This window comes from Larus michahellis, chromosome 9 (genome assembly GCF_964199755.1).
Source record: "Larus michahellis chromosome 9, bLarMic1.1, whole genome shotgun sequence".
Taxonomy (NCBI): domain Eukaryota; kingdom Metazoa; phylum Chordata; class Aves; order Charadriiformes; family Laridae; genus Larus; species Larus michahellis.
Window position 1 is genome coordinate 42,115,312 of NC_133904.1, and position 19,881 is coordinate 42,135,192.

At 45.5% G+C, this 19,881-nt stretch overlaps 1 protein-coding gene across 2 annotated transcripts in view; it reads right to left on the reverse strand.

The window, feature by feature from the left end:
- Positions 1-19,881, reverse strand: part of GPR50 (G protein-coupled receptor 50) — a 42,904-nt gene that overhangs the window by 17,293 nt on the left and 5,730 nt on the right. Inside the window, exon 2 of one of the 2 annotated variants that reach the window (XR_012589082.1) lies at positions 18,290-18,542. The exons of the other annotated variant lie outside the window; for it this stretch is intronic. The gene's annotated coding sequence lies outside the window, so the exon portion shown is untranslated. Of the gene's footprint in view, positions 1-18,289; positions 18,543-19,881 lie in introns of those variants that run through there. 2 annotated transcript variants of the gene reach the window in all.

The window sequence follows — 19,881 nt, forward strand, 5'->3', positions numbered from 1 at the left end:
GGGATTGCTGGGAGGGAACAGGAGTGCACAAGGCTTACACGAGCCACACCTGGAGTTGATTTTGTAGCGGTACCACAACAACCACCGAGAGACACTCAGGACTGAAACGTGTCCTGCAAGCCAAGCTATAGATTTTGCCTGAAGGATACTGATTTCCAAAGGGGACAGGATGATTCTGCTTCAATCACGCCCAAAATAAACATTGAAAAATGAAACTAATGAAGCACCTAGCCAGCCAGCCCCAGATTATCCCACAGCGTGAGGGTGCAGAGCTGACAGGTTTTGTTCTGTATTTCTTTAGAGGGCAGGAGGTGATGGCACTGTGTAGTTCTGCAATTAATTAGTCAAAGCTAGTCTCATATTGGAGAACTGACTGTAAGGACAAACGAGACCCATTCTTCTTTCGAGCAAGGACTTTCCCAGTTAATTGCCACACAGCTTTGCGCAGACCACTGCCTTGGCATGTTTCAGCTTCCTGCTCTGCCAGAAGATCTCCCTTCCTTCCATCCACTGATGTTTAAAAGTACAAGGACGTCATTCAGTGGAAGGCAGAATAGAAACAGAAATTACAATATTTCTGATGTGCTCACCTTTTGGCTCTTGGGCAGTTCTCCCAAACTGAACACTTCATTTTGAACAGCCCTGTGCAGAGCAGTCTCGGGAGGCTGCCATACGCAAGAATAACTGAAAGAAGTGGGATAAAGCCAGCAGAAGCATGGCCCTATTTACCTGTCCTGGCATTCCCCTCGGTCCCCCAAACTGAGAGGGGTTTAGATGAGAAATGCTGAAATGCAGCACATGCAACTGTAAATTCAGTAATGACAGTCTTCCCACTCAACTAGACGGAGTCGTTACGCCAACACAGTACCAGAAGCGCATTTTGCTGCTAGAGGTGACATGACTGGAGCTGCTGGGACCGGGAAAGGACAGAGCTAGCTGGGTTAATAAACATCACTAGGGATTCATCACGATAGGAGTCTGAACAAGAAGAGCCCTTGACTAACTCCTAACTTGGACTGCTGCATCCAGCAGTTATCCTGCAGTTTCCACTTGATTTGGAAATCTTTCATGCTCTAAGCTGGATGCAATTGAATATGGTCATGATCCATTCCTGGACTGTCAACGCTTCCATGCTTGCAGCCTGTGTCAAAGTGCCTGAAGATCTCTTCCAAAGAAACCTCACTGGCTGATTTCCAGGGGATAATTGGGAAGATCCATTGTAAATCACACTGCACTAGAACAAACACACTGTTGTCCTTCTGGCACAGGGTGGAAGCTGCCCATGGCCTTGCAGGTCAGTGTTGGAGAAAGCAGTGATGCGGCTCACGGGTAAACTATGAGTGTTGCTTGTTTAATTTGTGCCTGGTTTGGAACAGAGGTGGTCTCACACGGCCTGCAGACAATTCCCTCTTTGTAACCAGAACCCAAAGCTAATCCCTTGTTCCCAGAGACCACGGCCTCAGGAACTGACATCCAGCCTTGGTTTCCCCTTCGGGCTCCTGCTGCTTACACATCTCCCAGTGGGTCTCACTTAACAAAAAGCTCACACATACCTCTTGGCTTCCCAAGACAGAACACTTGCTCATGTGCCAGGAAAAAGAGCTTTGCCGTCTACGTACAACAGCGTGGCTTTGTAACCCTGGCCATAACAATAGCCCTGTGTAATAGCCAAGAAGACTGAAGCAGCTAAAACTACCAGCAATTCTACAATATGTTGCAGTCATATAGCAACATCTGCTCAGGAGAGGAACATGCGAAGGATGCTGAAGTACTAAGAGCAAAAGCAATGACATTTTCATCAAAAGAACAAAATGCCCCCTATGGCTCCTGATACGCACACAGAGCACAACACGCTGCAGGACCCTGTTCCCGGGGCTCAGTGTGGGAACCTTTAAGCACATGGGGCAGAGATTCAAAAGTGATGTGTCTCCGTGGAAGCGATATCTACTAGAACGTCTGCGAAGAAGCCTTTGCACCAGGAGCAGCTACAGCTGCACTATGGGCCTTGGCATGCTCTTTGGCAGGAGCACACCTATTCTCTTTACTCTGCTTTATTATTTGGGTTTCTGTATCAGCACCTTCTGGGCAATCCTCAGACAGCCCGGTAATTATGGAAGACAGGGCACTGCGAATCATTATTATGGTAAATGCTACAAGTTTCTCGGACTGCCTGAAAGACAGGCATGGGCGGAAGCATTCGCAGAGACTACTTTGGGATAACGGCAGCATTTACAACCATGTCAGCTTCCAGCAAGTCAATTCCAGTAATCACAGAATCACATAAAGCAGGGCTGTCGCCTTCCTCCTCGGGAGACAGGGAAATATCAATAATAAAGATGCATGCCATGGAGACTCCAGACACCAACAAGCTGTTTCTCACAGGCTCAAGCAACTAAACCCTCCTGAACCTTCACACAACCACCCTGACTGTCCCCTAAAAGGCCCTGCGTTGAGGTGCACATGAAGTTGCTGCTACATCATTACTAGATAAACCATAAATTACAAATATTCCCAACACATGAAGATGGCTTTCACAGTAAAAGGACCTTACCACCAACAGCTGGCTATGAATACACTCTTCCCTCACAGGTATAAACCTCAGAATATCAGTGCTGCCCTTCTCCATTTTTCACCCCAGTTGCCTGGAGAAATGAAGTGTGTCTGGTCATACAGCCTGCCTTTCCCTGGTAATTTTTGTTCCTGAAGGCCAACTTCATACACATCTTATAGAAGATTGGATGACTCATTTAAAAAAAGGAGTTTCTACACAATGGAAACTTGTCCCTATCAGAGCAGGGGTATTGTGAGTGATTGCACTCATTAAAAAAGGTATAGGGTGACCTCAAGTTTTCCAGGAAACCAGGTAATTCAGTTGTTACAAAACCACAGACCGGGATGAGTTTCAGTCAAGTTCATATTCACACAATGCAGAACCAGCCTATAGGAAAACTGGCTTCATTTTGACGTTCAATGTTTAACTCATCTTGTGTACGAATGGTGCAAAAGACCAAGAAAATCAGATGTAACATCACCATACTGTTGAGAGGTTGCTGCTGGCTTCAAGTCAAACTAACTCATCTTCCATGTCTCAGCCTAGAAAAGGAAAGCTGAATATCTCATGGTGGGCGAGGGGTTATTAGTAGAAGTCTCCTCTAAATGAAGACTTTTCCCTGAAGTCCTGACTCCTTCAGCAAGACTAACAAAGGCAGGGATAACAGTCGGCATACATGTTTCTTGGCAGAACTTGCAAAACCCAAGACCAGGAAATTGGCAAAGAATCCACAAAAGACAGGCACGTTATAAATATCCCAAAGGCAGAAGAAGTCTCTGTCAGAGGTTAGACTTAACTGACACCAGAACCTCGGTCCATGAGGCTCCAATCCTCCAATCATTAGGAAAGTAAAATGAGGAAAACAAAGACTGGTGAGACAATAACACGCAGGCCCACCATGGAGCCCAGGAACAGGTCTCCTGAAAAGAAGCTCAAAGCTGACACTGAATAATAATGGACACATACACATGTGCAATTAATAGAGGCAACTTCTTCGTTGCAGGCATGTTCTGCAGTGGCCTCCAATTATTAGGATTGCATATTCCCAGAAATGAAGTCCCATGAGTTTTCAAAGAAACGGTACATTCCCAGAAGAAAAAGCTGCCATGAAAAAAAGATAAAAATAAGCTAAATCTGCTTAAAAAACATTAAGAGGTCAGTAAACCTAGTTTTAAGCAGAACAACCACCACGTAACGCTGCAATACAGTGGCGAGATTGTGGGTTACCTAACCTGCCACCCAAGGAAAAAAAAAAAAAAAAGGCAAGTCAAAGAGGCTGAAATGGTGTTAGCCAACATAAGTAAATTGCTTCACTAATGGATTTGATGCTGACTTAATTGTCTTACTTGGCAATGCCCCGAAAAGCTTGCTCTTTTTGCCTTCCCTTACCTAAATGAAATTAACCTATTCCAGAAAATTAAGAACAATTTATCAGGCCACTGAAGGCAGACTGCTTGTTGGATCTAGATCTGTGTTATTCCATCCAAGATCCCAGAGAAGCTTTGTAATTTAAAAAAAAAAAAAAAAAACAACAAACTAAAAATAGGAGGGTCAGCAAAGTGTCACCTCTGGAGCCTCACTGCTCCTCTCTCGCATGCTTTCTGGCTGCCGGGCACACTCTAGCACACAGGTTGCACAAACAACCATTTGTTTGGAACAAGAGCGTTTGGCTCCTGCTACAACACAATTTGTTCTTCAGTACTTCAGAAAATGTAACTTCCAGGGCATCAACCAAGAAGAAATTTCTGAATGAACAAAATGGGACCAGAATATTTCACTGTGATTTCAAGCGCTTTTACTTTCTTGATAAAAACCAAAGCGGGTTTTTTTTCCAAGAAGTTTTACATGGAAACCTTCTTTTCTGAAGACGTCAAAACCACTATTTTATTCTTCCTTATAACGTAATTGTTTTTTGCAAAACTAATCTAGGAAATGGATGACTTCACTTTTCACCAACAAGGCTTTCTACTGTAAAACATTACCATCTTGTGCTCATTTGAGCACATGCAGTCGTGCCATCGCCCACTCTCTGGAAGGAAACACATAAACACCTGCATCTCAATATTACAGAAGTCTCACGGATTTGAAAACCAACAGGGGAAAACTGAAGGAGGGCATCTTTTCTTCCAGTATTAACCGGTCATATTCTGAAACGAAGGCTGAGAAAGAAAATTTAGCTAAAAATTGACAGGAGCCAGAATGCTCCATCAAGAAGGACGCCCTCTCAGGCAGAACTGCAGTTTGGTGCATCTTTACTCTCAACCTTTGAGCTCTGCCTGCAGGAAATAGTAAAAATAAGCAGTTATTTGTCAAACCCTTAATGTTGATCTTTAAATTTTTCATTCTTGGGAGATGAAGTAGGGCAGGAGGAAACACATTCAAGAATAACAATAAGACGACATAAGGGCTTTAAGTGAGAAAAAGCTTGAGGAAAACACTACTGCTGGGATGCACTAAGTACCTACAGCAATACAACTTGTCTGAATGGATTTCCTACTCTCTTGCAGTACTGATAGATGTGACTGCAAAGGCTGGCATCACAGATGAAAGCAATGGGAGCTGATGATTACCGCATCCCCTCCTACTGTACTGCCTTCCTGCTGCACTGTCAGCAGGACAATTCCATCTCTAACATGAGGTTGTGTTCAATGAATAGAGAAAAATCAGGAGCAAGAGCAGGACGATGCTTAGAACTGCCGCTAGTTCATTTTAAATTCAGAAGCCACCCTCAAATTCATTCTGTCATGGACGTGAGAGCAGGAGCACAGTGCTCCCACCCTGGTGGGATGGCTCCAGCCTGCAGAGCTGGAAAAAGAAAAACGATACCCCCTCCCATTTCTTTGACTGTTGTTTGCATATAGGATTGGGCTAAAGGAAGTTTGCTGTTTCTTGGAAGTGTCAGGTCCAGCGCCTTTGGGCACACGATGAGAAAGATGTTTTGTGCCTTACCTCACCGCGGTGCATCCTACCACACGTTCATGGGTGACGTGTCTGTGTCACATTCCCACTAGCTTCAGGCTGTGAGAGTACTTTTTCTTCTTTAAATATTTACCCTCGCTCACTTATGCATTCTCCTGAAATGTGCAAATGGTTTAACAAGATGATATTGGGATTTAGTGGGATTATTATCCACATACAGGGTTCTGTTGTAAAGGAAGGTAAAGCTGGCCCTTCTCTGTGCTATGAAGAAAAGTGAAAATGTGTCGGGAAGGTAACGGTTCTGCTGACACTATTTAAAGTCCTACTTCAGCGTACATCAAAGTCTTCTGATCATTTACAGATTTCTTTCCATGGATGTGGTCTTGTGTTTACATCAATATTTGCAACAGCTGCAACAGTCACGCAAACATTGAGAGGACACAAATTCAAAAGCTCAAAAAAAGAGATATGCCTATAATTATGACTAATGTTCATTACAAATCATCCAAGAACTCTTCCAATCCCTAATACAGGGCAAAACAGAATTCAGAATTTCCCAATATACTGGAAAGCTATTTTGGAAATTTGAATGACATAGTGTGGATTACCCAAATAATACCCAAGACAAAACTAGATGTTAGAAAAAAATCGAGGTTAGAAGCCACAAATTTCTTCAACTCTGTAGCTCACATGGCATGCAGTCTTTTAGATAATTACACAGATTTTGACTGGCACACAATATCATGTGAATGTTTACTTATCTACACTCATTTTCCAGAGATACAGTCACAGAAGCCTTAATGGAGGACACCACACAACCTCATCTGGAAAAAAACCACAACAAACACACTTCATCTTCACAAGAGATTGTTGAGGCACTGAAAGGATGTGGAAAATTGGAAATAGCATCCATGCTGAGAGCATAAATGATCCTTCTCTTTAGCAGAACAGAATTGGACTACTGCTTCTCACTAGGAAAAGAACGAAAACATTTGCAAACATGAGTCCTGTTATGAGAGCCACAAATGTACCTCTCACAGTCTAGGGAGTCCTTCATGTCCTTACAATTCTCTTATCATTTCTACCTCACTGCCTCGGTGCTTTCTTCTATTTTTCAGCAAAGGACAAGGAAAAGAAAGTGTGGTGGCACACCTGATATCGCTGTAGGCAAACCCACCCAGCTTGGTACTTCCCTTCTCAGTCCTGACAAGTCTCAAGGGTAAATCCCCTCTTTCACCTTTTTTTGCTACTTGGAAGGTTCCTGACAGGGCTGTTCCTGGTGTACTGAAGTGAGCATGGATGCTCTCACTGCTTCTGTGGCAACATCATCAGGAGCATCACTTCAAAAAAGGATTTTGAAGGATGAAGGGGGTTTTAGGCAACATTGCAAGTTAAGAAGTTGTTTCTGGTGCTGTTCTATTCTTCAAACTCCACCTTATCCCATCCCAAGGCATGAATTGTTGTGTTTTCAAGTTTTAGGACAATAAAGAGCATCATGCACCATAAAAACTAAAACCTGCAGAAAGTACTTGCTCATAAAGTAATTTTTAAATTCTCTCTCTTGATTGGGAACATACTTGTATACATCTACAACGGATTAAATCAAATATTTATTTACAATATAATAAATAACAGGCTTCCCCAGAAATGGCATAGAGCACTAAGTAAGGGGTCGCAATATACGGTATCTTGGATAAGCTGTAGAAAGCTTAAATTTTAGTTGTTTTTCTTTTGCTTCAGTTCCCTGTGTTTTCAGCTCTCTATATAAATAATGTCATGGACTTTCTGAGTGCCACTAGAAGTGAAAAGTGTTCAGAAAGCCAGGTAAATCACATCAATATTTACCACCTTGAATTACTCCACAGATGTCTGTTAAAGTAATGCTTTCTCATACTTCATGGAGACCAAAGGGTTGATGAACGCTCTCAGCACAAGAACAGCCACATCAAAGCTGACCTGAGCGTCATCTGGTCCCGCGCCCCATTGTCAACAGCTGTCAGAAGGAGCTGCCTCAGAGAAAAGTTCAAGGAAACACATATTGGGCAACAGGGAGATAACATGCCTTAAGGGACCGCTCCTCCCTGACATGCAGCCAAGCACAGCAGTGTCATTTATAATATTTATAAAACATAGCACCTTTTCTAATAAGAGAGTTCAATTTTTACACCCTACTACAGTGAATCTGTAAGAAAATCTTACAAGACAGTTGAGGCACAAAGCTTTCACTTAACAAGTTACCTAAATGGCGAAGAAAATATGCCAGGAAGCCATGGCTGAGGCTAAGCAGGAAGGGAAGATGCTGTGCCTGGCATGAGCTGACGCTATAGGAGCCCACACTTGAACAGTGGCCAGAAAAGATTTAGGACATATTCACAGAAAATACATGCCTGCAAGTCTGACAGATCTTTACAAGTCTCCTCCAAGATAAGCCTGCATCATTTAAGCCTAACATCCCGGTTAGCTCAGCGATCTCCAAGAAAGCCACGTTGTCTCTCTGGGTGAGGGCGGCACCGGGCACAAGGCTCCCACAGGTGACAAACAGCAGAACAGGTGGAAGAAGCCACCCATACTTGAAGGAGACCTGGTTACCCAGATGAGATGCACTTCTCGTCTAAAGCAAAGCCTCCACAATTTATAGAATGATTCCTTGTACAAGACATTATGCAAGAAAAAAAGGTCACCTCTGTGCTTCCTGCCCAATCCCGGCCAGCCACTCCTCCCACGGACGAGCGTTGCATCCCTAAGGCATGGCTGCCTATGGGCTGAAGGAGCTGTGGCCCCATGGGCAGAGCTGGGGACCCAGAGGCTCAGGTCCTAACGGTGGAGCCGTTAGGAACGCTTTTTCAAAGGCTGTGTTCTCTATCAAGTAAAGAAAAATCCAAAATCCAAAAATATTCATGGGAAACACGCTGATACTCGGACAGAGTTTTCAGTAGCAAATGACGAAAGGAATTAGCTTGATAGGTAAACGTGCTTCAGCTTACTTCATCTCAGTTTATCTGTATGCTAATATTCAATTTTACCTTATATGCACACATAGATGTTTTCGTATTTCAGCAGTAACCAAGTCTTTTGACAAGCTGGAATCAACCTTCTTCAGTCTACAGGGAATTATGACTTTTTGTTCCAATTCCAAACACCAAAACCCAAATCTGGACATGGCAATTCCCCATAGAAGAGAAACTAAGAGTCAAAGCCTTTCTCTTCCTAAAACAATACGCAAGGCCAAATTTGTAATCTTTCTTTGACTTTCCCGACTCAGCAGAGGGGAATAATTCTACAACGGCACGTGTCCAATACAATTGATAAGGAGAAATTAGAGGCTTACATCTAGAGAAGTATAAATCCTGCATTTACTAAGGTTTCCTCGGCTGCAAGGGAAAGAAACATTGCCTCCTGGTGATTAAGAATGTAATTATTATTATTAATTCTGAAACACTTTGAATTACATGGTACATTTTCTTTAAATGGGCACTATCGTTAGTGCAAGCTGATGTGAACCAATGATTTATTCATGGCTTAATAGCCCTGCTTGTTTCATACGCTCAGCACATTTTGCTGAGTATATTGTATTATTGGCTGGTTGCTATAAACAGCCCATTTAAACTTGGACAGAAGCTTTTGGAAAAGTTCTATTTAGAACAGATACGTGAATTAAAACACCAACTACATTGATCAGTAACTACTGGTTTCTTCCAAACTCTTAACAAATATATATGTGTGTGCATTCAGATCTCAAGAATCTTAAGAATCTCAAGATTCACAAGAAACGTATAGTTGAAGTTCACATTCAAACATAGCTTTCTACTCGGAACGATCCTAATATCCAGCCATTTGAAAATCAAGAGGAAGTCTGCCAAAAAGCACTGCCAAATTGTGAAATTTCTGCAAATAAATCAGAATCGGGCTTCCCCCATGGTGTTAATAAAATACTTCCAGCCTTGCTGATTAATCTGCAGTACCTTCCTCTACTTTCTCAAGCAAAAAAGCCTGGCTTTACTGGCTTCGTTGCAAAGGTCTAAAACAAAACTAGCCATGGAAGAAAAGAAAAAAGCCTTTACAATTTGGCCAGATACACTTCTGATGAGAAATAATACCTTTTGAACTGCTAAGTAATTACAACGTACTTTTCTTACTGAAACTCCCCCAAAGTTTTGGCTTGAAGCTGTTGGATGCTGAGCAAAACCGGATTGCACCATCGATGATGTACACAGCTGTACAACCAGCTCCTCTTGGGCTACTTCATGTTTGAATTTTTAAAGACATCTCCAGGAACTAAGTCCAGTTGTTTTGTTTTCCACAGCTGCTACAGCCCTTTATAAGGGCCACATGCTTTTCCCTCTCCTAATATTTCCATGTTGCAGTTTCTTAATCCGTCATCATTTTGAGGATGACAGTTCTTATTTGGCTCTTTGGAGAACGAAACATTCCTAAAAGGAGCATGATAGCCAAGAATGTGTAAAGTTGGCATGAGTAATACCTGCTCCCTATTATACGCCTTTTATCTAACTCGGAGCAGGAGATGAAGCCGCGTGTAAGTGAAGAGGCATTGCCCGACTTACAACCTGCTCTGCGCAACCCTGCAAGACAGCGGGTTCCAGTGAGTCTATAGAAAATGTAACCCACTAGTTATCTTGCTTTGCTAATTAGATGAGGAATAAGATTGTAGAGGGCTGGGCCGCTAGAGTCAACAAGTGCGCAGATTTCCATAGTCTTTCCTGCTCCTTGTTCAGGGAAGTTTTCTGAACGGTGGGAGAAATTGGAATCTAAATCAAAAGTTGAATTAGATAAAGCCATGAGCTAGGATGATGTACTGGCATCCTACGGGTGCAATTTTTTGTTTCTTTAACCAGCAGATTTCAAGAAAACATCTGGATATGAATCAGCAAGAAGTCCACTGTTCAGCTCAGGCTAAAGGGACGGAGCAGGGATGCACGTTCATACAAATCCCTGCACCTCCCCGGGTGCCGCTTTGCAGAACAGATGTCCCAGAGCTGGGCTGCAAACCGGACACACACCCCAGAGCTTTCCTTTCCACGACTACCTAAAAAGGTTGTGTAGTTCTCAGATAAGACTCCACAAGCTTAACTCCTTACAGACAATTCTACTTTCGCTCAAATACTTGGGAAGTCTTGAACACAGGGTGTGGTTTGGCTGCTTCCCCCCAACTCCAAAACAGAAAAAGGGTTGGTTTTGTCTGTGTTTTTTAAACACACACTACATTGCTGACTTCAAACAATGGCAAATAAAAATCCATCTTTTAACGTAAGTGAAAGAGAATCAAAGTCATATGAGCAAATAGAATCTTCGTTCCAATTTGGTCATAATTATAGGAGAGATTATGCATGGAGATGTTCAGAGATTAAGGAAAAGGAAGGAGAAGGCTGGCAGAAGAGAGCAAATATTTTCCATGCTGTGAAACCCTGCTCGTTGGCTTTACATCGCTTCCCAGTGTGAAGCTGTCTTGGCCCACTTCCAAGGGAGCGCCACAGGAAGACTGGGAGGATGGCGGTAGAGGTGACCCCAAAAGACAATGTGTCCTCATCACAAGGCCAACCCAAGCACCGCACTTCGTGTCACTCTTTCCTTTTAAAGCCTATCCAAATCCGTTCACATGGAAAAAGGGTTATTTTTCTGCACAGCGATTCAGAACACAGACCTTAAGTTAGAAGGCTCCAAGCCGCCTCACAAAATCATTTTGGACTCATTTTGTCTATTTCTGTCTTTTTGCTGCTTACATATAGATGTGTTTCATTGCTCACCTGAACCGTTTCAGCGCAGGTCATTTACTGCTCACAGGGAAGGGAAAAGGACAGAGCAGCTTTCGAAACAGAGGTGTTTGATCTCTTTTAGGTGCAATTCTGCAGCACTTTCGAATTCCATATCGAGATTGCCTTGCCCTGCTTTGACTTTTAGCTGGCTTCTTACTCCTCAAGATACTCCCCACACAATTGTAGGCAGACACTGTTAATCACTGAAGCAATTAATACAGCATGATTGTGAGGAAGCCGGGGAAACACAAGAGGCATAAGGAACAGATCTGACGCATTAGCAGACACGTACGTTCTGAATTCATAGAATTAATATATTTAAACAACCAATAAATGCTTGAAAACTTAGGTATTACTGGAATAATGAATTATAAAACACTTGTTGATAGAGAATGCAGAAGTATTGTATTCTCTGCGGTGGAGGTTGAGAGTTTCTGAATGTCCGTAGCTTTCTACAGCTTGGAAAAGCACTTAAAAGTAAAATAACTTTAAAAGAGGGGAGAAGAAATAAGGCAGAGAAACTAATGCAATGCAGGCGAAACCACAGCTCCACGGGCAGCTGATCTATCGGTCTCACGTCCCAACACCAGCAGTACTCCAGAGGAAGAAGCGTTATCCCTGATGCATCTGTCAAAATGCAAACTAGGCATTTCTGACAGAAATAAAGTAAACCTGATGACGGGACGGACACAGCTCTAACTCCCCTTGTCTCAGACAGAGAAAGCAGCACATAGTGGGTCTGAAATGTGTTCGCCCAGCAGCGTTTCCCTGGAAAGGATGCACCTGTTACAGTCCACAGCTTGTCACCACGCTAAAGAAATCACATCTTCTGTCTTACTTTCCCAAGTGTGAAGGATAAGAATCAAAGTTGCCAGGCACGGTTTGGTGGCAGGAATATCAATAGCATTGGGTTTTATTTCCAGCTTCCCAGAAAGCCAGCACAAGAGCTTTCTAACTACTGACACCCCCCACAACAGGAAACTGAAAACCGTTTTTGACAAATGCACAGCCATAAAGATCACAGGCAGACGTATAAGAAAGGGGCTGTATTCAAGTAAAAGCTACTTTCGTCTCTTTTGCCACTGAATGACATTTCAGCTCCAGGCTGTCCTTTTACCAACTTTGCAGGGAATTTCCACTCCAGTTTTCCCTGTTGCTATTCCTGTGCCACTCCAAGGCCACTCCAGCAGATACCTCGCCTGCCTTGAAGTCGGCACCAGTCCAAAGGACAAAAGGTGCCAAATCAGAAGTCTTTTATCTTTTTAGCACGATTGCAAAGTACCTATCTTCCCATTACAGGAAAGATGTTCAAGTATTTTGAGCTCTAGGATGCTCAGGAGGGAGAGAGTCATTCTCCTTCCTGAATCCACCCTGTTTTCCCCCAACTCTCCTTCCCCACAGGAAGGAGAACAGGACAAGGCTCAATACCCTATACACGGACATCACACACATTACGTGCATCGTCTTGCACTCCCAACAGCGACGTGCCAAGCTCTGCAGCCCCCATCAGCGTGGCAGCTCATACGTTGGTGCTCCAGCACAGCGGCACTCCAGCCTTCAGCCGCAGGGCTGCCAATTCAAAACCCACCCACTTACTTTAAAAAGGATTCGGCGCACACCGAGAACCCTGCTTTGAGGGAAGTCCAAGACCCATCAGAACAAAAAAGGCCGCTGGGTTTCCAAAGACAGAAGTGCAATATGCTGCCAGGCACCCACCTGCGCTGGCATCCTCACCCTGCAGTCAGCAACCAAACGCATTTAGATGCCCCAGACCTTTCACAGGTCCTTTCACCCCTTCTTGGTTTCCCCAGAGAAAGAGCAGTCTCAGCAGAACTAGAGGTGTGTGGAGGGACACGCACAAAATTTGTGCTTTGCAGGAATTGGCTTGTCTGTTTCTTCTCCTTTAAAAAAAGAAGTGCTTTTCTTGGGTTACGCGGTGCAGAATAACCGGTCGGCTTTCTATTTCAAAATGAACTCATCTTAGACGGCAGAAAGCTAAACCAGATAAAGGGCTGCGCTCAGCAATTCGTCTTCATTGACGTGCTGTATCCTTCCACCCCAGTTTGGGGGGGGCATTTTACCACAGCTCAGGACAGCCCATGGCTAAGGGCTTGGCACAACAACTCGCCAGCTTTGCAGTAAGGACCCGTGCAACACGGGGGTATCGCCCAAGGCCTACAGCCATACGGCAACAAACACAGGACCACAGTGCACAACAACTTGGCAGCACAACCACCCTCCCCAAAACTACCTTCCTGCCTGCCACCTCTCTGCCAGCTGTTGCCTTCTGTGAGTACAAACCATTGAAACCTCATGAGCAAACCTCACCAGTGAGACATATACACGGGTGCACACCCATTATTAAACCATAGGGTAAAATCTGCTTGGAGGGGTCCATTCGACAGTTTTGCTGGTTGCTGGGAACTGAAACTCATTTGAAAACAGGGGAGAGGAAAATAGAAGAGTTGATTACAAACCTGGATCACATTCCAGGAAAAAAGTGTCAGCGTTTGATCATTTGTCTTCCTTCCACTCGGGAGGAAAAGTGGTTGTCTTTCCACATTTGTTGCAAATGGGCAAAAGAACCACTTTCAAAGGTAAGAAAAAATGGTGAAAAACTGGTTTATCTAAGCAATAGGAACAGTCCAGTGGCAGCAACTGGTTTTGTAAAGCTAACAATCAATCAGAAGAAATCCAGCCTCTCCTGGGAGAAATTTGCCTCAAAAAAGAAACAACAAACGAGAGAACAGCAGTCAAAATACCAGTAAGGAAGAACAGATGCTGCCACGGGAAGGCTGAAACAGATCAGCTCCTTGTAAGCCCTGTTTGTAGCTTGCCCGCTGCTGTTTCCATATCTGTATAATTTATTCCAAAGCAAATTTATTATTTTAAAGACTCCATGGAGAAGGTGGAGAAGGCTGTGTGTCAGCTAAGGGACACCAATGCTGGTGTTCATCCAGTGGTTATTTCTTGCTCCCACACTAACGTCAAAGGCTTTGTCTAGCCTGGGATTTAGCAAGACTTTTAATTAATGGCTTCCGATGGTACATCCACACTGGTAAAGCTTCTCTCATTAGCTAATTAGTCTATTGTCCTAATGAAGCAGGGCAAGCCAGTTTTACTCCCTCTTGCCTTGCGCAGGAAACCCTACTTTTCCCACCTTGGTCTTGCCTCGAGTCAGTTCCCAGCTCCTCTGTCCTGACTTGCCTTTTAGGAGGACTCAGCTGGGAGAGAAGTGCCCTGAAAGAGGGCACCGTGCAGCAGGCTGTGTTCGTCGAGATTAGCGTCAAGCTGTCAAAGCCTCCCACTAAACAAGTCCTTCCTTCTCCCATCGCACGTGCGTTTTTCTGCAAGCCCTTGCACCACACTTCTGCCTTCCCTACAGAAATTCCCATGGACGAGCACGGGAGAGGCAGAGCTTGCAATCCATACTGCACTACCTGATCATCTCAGTGCCTATCAACTACACCTACTCTTAAAGGGTTTTGTCAGCAAGCTTTCAACTTAGTCCAATTAGTTTCGCCTAATCAGTTCTGATTAGTAGAAAGACATAAAACCTAAGACATAAAGGCAGAGCTTGCCGCTGACTTAACACTCAAACTTAGGTACAGTAGAAAAGGTTTCCTTCATTTCTAGTCTTCCCTTGGAAAAGCCAAGATACAATCTCTGACTTGACGACATCTACCTCTGCATAAAAGGGAACAGTTTACTTTATACTAGCTTAATTCCTCCCTGCAAAGCAGAGCACTGGAAAGCCTGGAGATGGTGCCAATATTTTTGGAAAGGCCAGAAAGAAAACAGGCAGAGCTAGCGACGGAAAGCAGAGGACAGATAACTCTTTAACTCATCTTCATCTTTGCTGCTGCTGTTCATTGAGACACTGAGATCACACTGGCCATTTGTAACTAAGCTAATGGTGCAAGCCGCAGAGGAGACAGATATATTTTCAGTCAGATATTAACAGACACTGTTAGCGTGAGCATGACCTGCCCTCCACCAGGAGTCAGAAGAGTGGAGGTGGGAGGGGAGCGTTAGAGAGGACGATGTTGAGTGTGAGAAAAAAACAGGAACATTAATTTTGCCGACTCCAGACTACTCCAAATGCTACTGGAAGCCTCTGCCAGGGATATTTTATCTTGTCATGCCTTGCTTTTAGTCTCTGTACCAGGAACTGGAAAGGGTGTTTACTGTACTTGAGATAAAGTTAATGCACCTTATGCCCATGCCTTCATGGCACCATTGGCCAGACTTGTCCTGAATTGCAGCTCTGACCTCCTCCCCCACCACACAGAAAAGCCACAGGCTTGGCCTGGGGGTGCCATAAGGCTGGGCTGCTTCACTTGGCTGGGGAATCAATACTAGGGGCTGGGGTTTGCTTTTATTTGGGCTAGCAGAGAAGACACCAGGCCAGCGTCGAGAGACTTCCACCGCCTTCCTTGTTCTCCACAACTGAGGCAACTTCCAGAAAGTTCTAGAGCATGTCAAAGTAAAGGATGAGGACCTTGACATGTAGAGGCTGAAGAACAAATTGACCTGGGAAAGGTGCAGTCGTAGAGGAAGGACACACAGTCACTCAGCCCTGGCTCTGCTCCCCAGGGCACCTCTGTAGCTATGTCGACACAGAGATATGACCCAGGAAACTTTGGTGAAAAGCTATAGGTAGTGAATGGTACGATGCACAGCCATTGTCCTCAGACAGCACAGCGCCAAAGCTACTGACACAGGCTATTGTTCGCCCCTTCTATTTAGAAGAGCAATGACTTGCATGAACGTTGGTTTTGGAGTACGTGCTTGGCAACCCCAGCAGATAGACAGCATTTCCATGGAATACCATAATCTTCTAAAAGAAATACGTTTAAGTTATTTTCGCAATATTATTAAATCCAGGAGTGAATATTTTGAATACGGTATAATCCATTTTCCTAGGAACCAGCCAAGAACAACACTAGGTTTTGCTTGGAAACAGACAGCAGTGCAGGGGAAGTGCTGCGGCACTGCCATCCCTGCCTCACCATTCCCTCTGGGACAGGGGAGCCCTGCACGCCTCCCTCAATGTCCCCAACTCTTCCCTCCTCTGTCCGCGTGCCTTGGACAGAGCTCCCATCAGCTCTTCCCCCGCCCACTACACGGGCGAGCCCTGATTGCTCCTGCCCATGCTGGCGTGACTCATCTCTCCTCCGAGCCAGGGACTCTCCATTGGCCCCAGCAAGCCCCAAAGCTGAGTGCTGACAAACACATTGGGAGGGCAAATGCACAGCACTAAAAAGGCCAGGCAGGAATATTTCAGCAGCCTGCAGATGGGACTCAGGGCCAAAGAAGAAGTGGGAGGATGGTGAGATCTGGATGGCTCCTGCCATTGAAACTGGCCAGCAGACACAAACAGAATAAGTAAGTGGATTGGGTAGGTACAGAAGAACCATCCCTGAGCACAGATCATCTCCTGGTCTCCAGCAGTTCCGTCCTAAAAGCAGAGCCCAAACCCATTCCCATGCACCAGGACCCCAGTCTTTTATTCCCTCTTACCTTCTCTGCCTGCTACCCACTCCACAAACCCTCTTATGCCATCTTCAGATGCAAGTCCCAGGGCTGGCTTAAGTTTCTGTGGTCACCTGAATTAATAGGCTCTCCTCACCACGCAGCACTTAGGAAAGCAAGTTAGTCACCCTGCACAAGTCACTGGAAAATCCTGGAGCATCTGGAGAACATCTCCTTTTCCTAAATCCCTCTTTGTGAATCTCCGCACATGTAGGACAGAGCTAAAACCAGAGGAGAGCCCCGTTCCCCCATCTTGGCTCATGGGGGCAGCCTGTGCCTGGCAGGAGCCACGCCGTGGGCACACGGGGAGGCTGCTCCCTCCCGCCTGGCTCCCTCCGGCAGCACGGGCCAGGGCTCCCGTTCCTAATGCATCCAAACGGGACTCTGCTGTGCTTTTCACCCACCCCATTAAGATTCAATTTGCTCTACTTTCTACTGCAATATCTGCAGAAATAAAACTCGCAGCTGAGATCTGAAGGCCAGACACAGGGCCAGGAGTACGATGAAATACAGTAGACTCCATTTAACTTACGGCTCGCAGAGCCCATGGGAACTGCAGGCTGCATGCCAACTCGGCACCCAGGGGGCCAGCTACATTCCCTCCCAGAAGACATCAGGCTCTCTTGAGCCCACCTGCTCTCACTGTCAAAGAAAATGTCTGCAACAGGCAGAGATGCCTCTTCTCCCCACCTTTCCCCTCAGGACGGGGAAGAGGAGCAGCTCCATGAGTCTGAGCATCCTCCCGCCCGCCCTTGCTCTCTTTGGCTGGGGTTGGCACATCCTGCCACCGCTCCTCCCACTGTGCTTGGATTCCCACTACTCCATCAGCATTCCCACCTATCCCCACCACCACCGCCGCCTCCCACTCCTTCTGCACATCCTCCTGCCCCAGGCCTCACCAAACCCATGTCTACCTGGATCCTTTCTTGCTGGCCCAGGATCCACAGCCGTGACACACTCATTCTTGGGCAGTTGCACCTGAACTTCAGCCAGGACCAAGCCCAGGACTGCAAGTGTTGCATCTAAGACAAGCAGGGATTCACGGCAGGTCAGACCCTGGGCTGCTGGACCTCAGTCCCCCACGGCCATTGCAGCATTTTTCAACATGACATCTGAAGGTGACGCTGGGGATGGTTCAACAAAGCAAGATCTGAGGTCTCTCAACAGGAGACATCAAGTGGACGGTCTCAGAAGACAGGGACTCACTGGTTCTCACCCCAACTTTCAGGAATGAGAATAGTTAAACATGACAAAGCTACACAACAGGTTTCCTTCTATATCTTCCACAAAGAGCAGTCCTGTCAGACCAGGGCGACAGGGACCCGAGTGTCCTGGGACTGTGGCACAGTCTTCTGCTTGCCAGCCAGCCCAAAGGACGGTCCTGTTCTCCTCTGCCCCTGCTCTCTGCTGTGGGATGGACTTGGAGGGGATTAAACGTCTTGTACAGAGAAAGAAAAGCAAACAAATTGCAAGGAAAATGAAAAAAAAAAAGCAAACAAAAAAAGTTTCTGAATTAATTTCCATTTTATTTATAGGCCATCATGTGATAGTTGTCTTTTAAAGCCTTTTAATTTGTCACTCCACAAGTCACACAGGGAACAGCTACTTTGAGCACATATGCCCACCTTCCCTCTTCCCGAAAGACGTTCCAGCTTGTGCTGAAGGACTGGCTGTAAGGTAATCAATTATTCGCTATTATCTGAATCTCTCTGTCTCTCCAGATCTTGCAGGAACATCAAGTCCTGGGGCAGTAATGCACTTTGGGGCTGAAAGGAAAAAAAGAAAAGCCTTTGCTAGAGGCAAAGAAGGGCAAAGGGGGGGGAAGGATTCAGAGAGGGAGAAAGGGAGCTCAGCACCAGGCTGCACCTGGCTTGCTAACACTTGTTGAGGTCCACAGGGTGGCCCCCCCAGGGAGGCAGGGTGTTGTTTTGCGTTATACAAGACGCAGATCTTCCTAATCAGAGGATTTTTGTTTGAACTAATTTGAGGGTAACTGTATAGAGACCTGCACCAACACGTAACAAAACTTTTGTTGAACACTTTGCAAAGACAAATATTCCTTATTTCAGAAATGCCAGAGTTACTGTTTCTAGTGGAAACCTGATTCATTTATCTCAAATCATGTATTTATGGTATAATCACTCACTTGACCACATACCATCTGGCTATCAAACCACCGGTACGCCTGAAGTGCATGCCGAGCACCGCTGACTTACAGAGTGACTAACAGTACTTTCACTCCCTTCCCCAGCCGCGCATCCGCAACCTACGGTGCTGTGTTCAAGCCCTGCTCCAAACGGGGGTTGTCCCAAAACCCAACGTGTGGGAGTAGGGGGGAGTGGAGATTTCTGCTGAAAGTGCCGCAAAGTCTCATGAAAGGGCTTCTGAGCGCCAGCACTCTTAAAAATACTCACATCTATATGAACTGTAAGGAAGTTGGGTTTTTTTCCTGAAAAAAATAGCAAAAAAAAAAGCAAAAATAAAAATTGGTGGCTTTGACCTCACACAGTTGATAGTATGGAATCCCCTTGGGATCCCCTATGGAGCTGTACAAATGACCAATTTAGAAATATTTCTGAAGTTACTGTATTCCCCCCCAAAAAAAACCAAACAACTTAGGAGCTGCTCATGCCTGAGCGAGCTGCCGGCTCCTCCAGAGCTCCCAAAGCACAGCATGGGAGCAGCACAGCATGGGGCCACGAACGCCACTCCGAGCAGAACAACAGCTCTGAGCCCCCTCCTCAGCACTCCGGGCACCTTCCAGCTCCCGCAGCCCAGGACTTGGAAGGGGCTCTAAGGTCTCCCCGGAGCCTTCTCTTCTCCAGGCTGAACAACCCCAACTCTCTCAGCCTGTCCTGATATGAGAAGGTGCTCCAGCCCTCTCATCATGCCCCTCCTCTGGACTCGCTTTAATCCAAATTAATATTCTCACAAATTTTATCCTGCTGTCACTCCCACTTCTCCCACCTCCGGCAGCCAGTGGCCCTGCTCCAGCACCCCCCTGCAGAGCCACAGGGGCAGGGGGCTGCAGAAGAGAGATGCAGCGAGGGACCAAGACATCCCCGCCAGCACGCCTGCTCCACCAGGTACACCCCTGCTGCTCAC